The following is a 6,000-nucleotide window of genomic DNA, read 5'->3' on the forward strand; positions in this document are numbered from 1 at the left end:
TTAATATGCTATATATGGTAGGGTTGATCTTTGAGGATGATTGGATGGCCTGGACATCATGGATGATTCTGCTTTATCTTGCTATCTGGGTAGACAGTATGTATTGTGTTGGTCATGTGAGTGTACATCATATTTCGCAGTTGTGGCCTAAAGGTTATCAGACTTGTAACCCGAAAGTTGTGGACTCGTCTATACCGGCAGGAAAGTCGTGAAAGTTTTTCTCGATTGCTTAAACACATTTCTTGAAACTATGCCTCGTATTCTCAGAACAGTGAACACAAATCCATAACGTCTCACCCAATTCCCCAAACATCCTATTTTCAGGTCAAAATGAAGCTCTACACTCAAAAGCATTCACTCTTGCTGAAAAACCAAACTTTGCCCTCAGACTGGACACACAAGCCATAAAAATCACACACACTACAACATAGTCTTACACACTGGTGTAATACATTCAAAACAACATTTCCAAAACGGGTAAGTAATGTTGCTTGTGGATTGTGCGCTAACTGAGCTGAATCTGTGCTGACTTGAGTGAACAATATTGAATACTAGTGCTTTCTAACCACATGGTGTAGGCAATGAGAAATGAAGGGATTTGTGTTTAGTTTAGTTTAGTGAAATGGGTGTGCTTTTTGATAAATGGCATTATGGTTTTGAAATTTTAGTTCAAAAGCCTGGTTATAGTGTTTAAAGGGGGGGTACAATGGTGTTTCATGTATTCAGAGTTGTTTACAGTGTTAAAGAGATGGATTCTCATGCTAATAATGGCCAAAGTTTGAAAAGTTATTTTGAACGAATAACAAAGAATTTCTGTGCTGAAAATCATACTTCCGGGTTGCAACACGTTTCGGCTGGTTTTTTTCATAGACAGTATATAAACTGGACACAGCGACCCCAGAGGTTTCAACGGAGAGAAGTGAAGTCAATTAGAAGCACTTACTTCCTGATCGCAAGGCGAACTGCGCAGGCTCAAACTGAGCTTGACGACGTAGATGTGACGTGAGCAACCTGTAGGTCTTCTAGTAGCTGTGCCGAGAGAAATCTGAATCATTCCCTTCCGAATCTCGCAGAGACGGAGAGCGTGGGTATTTGCTGTCCATGAGCTAGCAACGGGAGCAACTTTATCACTCTCTATGGGCTTCTCCCTTGACTTTATGCCTCCACGTCCTCCCGATTGCTTGCGAGCTTCTCTGCCTGTCCATACGGTAATTTTTCGACTTGTGCGACAGAGTCGCGCGGGTATGACGCAATCGTTAGCCTGTTTTTACAAAAACTGCTTCTACGGGGCCATAACGTAAGATACAAGGTAATGGAGCCTTTTATACATTTTCGTGTTTCTTTAGAAATAAACAATGGACAAACGGTGTCTTTAAACGCCTCAGATGTAAAGTTATTCGCTGTCAAAGTGACGCCAAAATGAATGGGAGTCAATGGAATGCTAACAGCAGGTGGGGGTCCGCTAGCCAATGGCGGCGCCCAGGTCGGCTTCAATATCTTTCGGAAAACTGCCCCCCTGGTTTTTTTCTATCGTAGATCTAATGACGTAGACCAGAGTGGAACTCCTTATATGAGCATTGCTCTCGGAAAAGCGCGTTCACGCACACGTCGACCAGAGGAGAGAAAGACCGCGCTCATCGACGCGCTACTACCGGAAATCATCATCAGCAGCGCTAAATAGGAATGGTTGATGTCAAGAATGTCTCCAAAAAAGTGTGTTTTGGGATGTGAGGGAAAGTTTACCTTGTTCAGCTTCCCAAAGAACCCAGTGTTACTGGAACAGTGGATGCAGTTTGTATGTTGTGGATGCTCCCGCTTGACTCTATAGCTCCGCCCACGCCCAGAATCAAGGACCTCGGCTTTTTCCGGATAGAATCGGAAAGCTGTATTTTTATTTTATAAATATGATGAAACTAAAGACTTTTTGGAGATATGAAGGACGCACTATTACTCTATAGGTACTCAAGATTAACATGAGATTGACTGAAACTAAGTATTTTACCCCCCCTTTAAGCAATCGAGAAAAACTGTAATATGCACTAACTTGGATGGGTTATATGCAGAGGACAAATTCTGAGTATGCGTTACCATACTTCCCAGATAGCAAACAGTCATTGAAACCATATGTTAAATCAACATATCATTGTCATTGAATCAACACCGAACTCTGATGTTGATTCTACATAATTTTGCACCCTGTTTTAATATTGAAACAACGTTGAAATCCCGTCCATAGATCAACGTAATTTCAATGGTATTCAGTTATCAGGAATATTGAAACAATGTTGAAATTTCAACTGAACTAAAGATCAATGTGATTTCAATGGAATTTCAATCGTTATTAAGCCATAAAAAAAAGTATTGCTAGGCATACAAAAATAATGCCCTAAATTAAATAGCCTATAATAAATATCCTGCTTTATCTACAACCAGGATGTTAAAAAGTGATGAAACATTTGAAAGCTGCCCATAGCCTAGCCTATAAAACACTGACCACACCACAACACTTAAGGTAAAAACGAATTAATTTTATTAGCCTTATTTCATTATTTGTCCTCTTTAGCCAATTTACAGGTCATGGTCCTCTGACGTCTGAATGGTGTCGTCCAGTCCCTCCTGCCCGGTCTTGCGCAGCACACACTCTAAAAAATGCTGGGTTGTTTCAACCCAATTTTGGGTAAAATATGGACAAACCCAAATGTTGGGTTAAAAATGTAATGTAACATTTTTTTGGGGTTTGTCCATATTTTACCCAAAATTGGGTTGAAACAACCCAGCATTTTTTAGTGCAGTCACTTTTGCACAGCCAGTAAATTGGGTGATGCCAGCTGTCCCCATATGCCGTAAGAGCGTCTAAAACAGAAAATACAAGCACAATGCAAAAAAAATTCAAGGGGGGGGGGGGGCTGCTTGGTTAGAAATAAAAAAAATCTGATTACTCACGATAAAAACCTTATGTTTTTTATATTTTTTATAATGTCATAATCTCCAAATTAATGTAGAAACAACAAAGACAGTATATTTTAAATATTTGTCTAAAAGGTAGGAAATATACAGAAATTTAATAAAGTTATCACACAGTTTGCACTGCATAAATGTTAAATTGTACATAGATGAATCCGTATTAAAGCTATAAAAATTATTTTGTCAAGAGCAGTGAGTGTTTTTCTCTGTTCCCTATGTTCTTTGATTAACTTTACTGACTGAAAGCTTTTTTTTGGCTACTGTGTCTTTAAGAGCAGCCGCCGCTGAGAGAGACGCGGATCTCACACGCGCCTCATTCTCTCTCACAACTCTTCTGTTCATTTAAAACTATTTAACTCATTTAAGAGTGCTCAGTCTGCTCTTATGAGGATACTCGACAAAACGGAAATTTTTGTCAGAATTCCGTGTTAGTTCGGTGACGGTCAACTTCAAGCCGAAAGAGAAATCGATTTTGGCGCTCAATTTGTCTTTGCGTGAATGGTTTAAAAGCATTTGCAAGAATAAAAGCGCATCATATAATGTAACGCCAGCCAAAGGACGACAGAAAAAACGGATGCTGCGTTAATTACGTGAAATATTTACCACGGAGTCTTCTCCTCCCATTTCTACCAGTGATCGCTTTATTCAATTTCCAACGTCGATCTGCGCACGTCAACTGCACTACTGAGTTGTAGGTTGCCAGGTTGAGCTCACAAATGCGTTGAAATGTATATGATGTGTTGATTGCGCGAGTAGGATGGGTTTCATACAAGATCTGGCAACTGGGCAACCTTGGAATAATATATTGATGTGAGTGATTATTCATATAACGACGTTTGGGAACACAAATTACGGGAGTTTCACGGGAGAAAGGACAAAACGGGAGGGGGGCGGGAGATGGGTGTGAAATACGGGAGACTCCCGGTGAAAACGGGAGTGTTGACAGGTATGAACAGTAGGCCATTTGATTTGGTACAATACCGAACAATAAGCAAGCTTACCTGATCGTATCGGTCCCAAGGGTCCAGAAATGAGCGGTGTCCGGAGCACCCGTTAATCTCCCGGTCAACCAAAAATCGATGGATTTTCAATCATATTTCCCGGTCAACGATATGTCAATGACTTTTCAACACATTGGCAATTGCCCGGTAAACCAAATATCAATGCTTAATCAATCAAAAAGATAACTATAGATCAATGTTGTTCCAATGTTGTTGCCATCAACATTAAAGGTCCTGTTCTTCGTGATCCCATTTTTTAAACTTTAGCTAGTGTGTAATGTTGCTGTTAGAGCATAAATAATACCTGTAAAATTATAAAGCTCAGAGTTCAATGCCAAGCGAGATATTTTATTTAACAGAAGTCCCCTTTCAAGGCCTACAGCGAACGGCCGGTTTGGACTACATCCTCTACTTCCTGCTTTAATGACGTCACTAGAACAGTTTTTTGACTAACCTCCGCACACGGGAATACACAAAAAAGGGGCGTGGTCTTGTTGCGCTCCTACAGAGAAGAGGAAGAGTTGCGTTTGTAGAGTGTGTTTATCGCCATGTCGTCGAGACGCTGTTATTTTCATCCCGGAGTCAAATCACCTTACAATAACACTGAGCGCATGCATCTCCACGGTACGGTAAGAGACGTGACCTTTCCGGGCAACGTGCGCTAAGCTGCTGTCCAATCACAACACAGGAACCGCTGGCACAATCAGAACTCGTTACGTATTTCTGAAGGAGGGACTTCATAGAACAAGGAAGTCATCAGCCCGTTTTTAGGTATACAGATAAGTACATTTTGTGTAAAATACTGTGTTTTTTTACACGTGAAACATGAGCACATGTTATATTGCACACTGTAAACACAATCAAAGCTTCAAAAACACAGGAAAAACGGGACCTTTAATAACGTCAGGTTTCAACTATATATTAATGGTGAATCAACATTTATTTTGCATTGAAATTTCAATATCAACCATTTGGCGCTTTTCCACTGCATGGTACGGTACGGTTCGGCACGCTTTGGCGCTTTTCCACTGCATGGTACAGTACGGCTCGGTTCGGTACGGCTCACTTATGGCGCATTTCCACTGCACGGTACGGTACGGTACGGCTCGCTTCGGCTCGCTTTAAATAGTACCACCTCTGTTGAGGTTCCAAGCGTACCGTTCCGATACTATAATGTGACGTGAAAACACTGCAGATCACTGATTGGTCAGACAGAATCGTCACTTCAGCGTCATTGTATTTGCGACACGAGACACTAAACCCGCTAGATTTAAATAGCCAGACAACAGCCAACGCGGTAGCACCTGTTTTTAGAGTATTTACTTGACAAAAAAAGTAAAAAAATAAAATCACACAAGATTTGCTGAATCGTGGTCAGTGGACGAGGTGCAGACGTTCCTCTCGCTGGTTGCTGAGGAGCGGAAGTAGCACAGCTCTTAGCCGCACACGGCTACCACCGGACCTACAACTATTAACGATCAGTCCCACCCACTTTGAAGCGGTACTAACTGCAGTGGAAAAGCAACCGAGCTAAAGCGAACCGAACCGTGCCGTACCGAGTCGAGTCGTACCACGCAGTGGAAAAGCGAAGTGAGCCGAACCGTTCCGCGCCGAGTCGAACCGTACCGAGCCGAACCGAGCCGTACCATGCAGTGGAAAAGCCCCAATTGTAAAAAAGGCCCCCTGGTGGTCGCTAAGCATCAGACACTTTACTGTGACTTTCTCTCTCCTACTGGATGAGAATATATTACCGATATATTTTTCCTCGGAGGAGCAAGAGATAATCATTCAGAATTACAATAAATTTAAATATGTATTACAAGCTCGAAACAATACGGTCTCTGCTGCCAAAGCAAGAGAAGACTGTTGAAAGATTGCTGATTGCGTTAATGTGTTAGCTAAACAAATACGTTCTATATTAATGTCAAATTATGTATGTAGGCTATGAATGTATGTGTGTGTGAAATAGCCTATAGCCTATATTTTTATAATATATAAAAATGTGCATGTATCAAGCTACTAATAAAGATTAATA

The sequence above is a fragment of the Phoxinus phoxinus genome, assembly GCF_949152265.1.
Source record: "Phoxinus phoxinus genome assembly, chromosome: 20".
Lineage (NCBI taxonomy): Eukaryota > Metazoa > Chordata > Actinopteri > Cypriniformes > Leuciscidae > Phoxinus > Phoxinus phoxinus.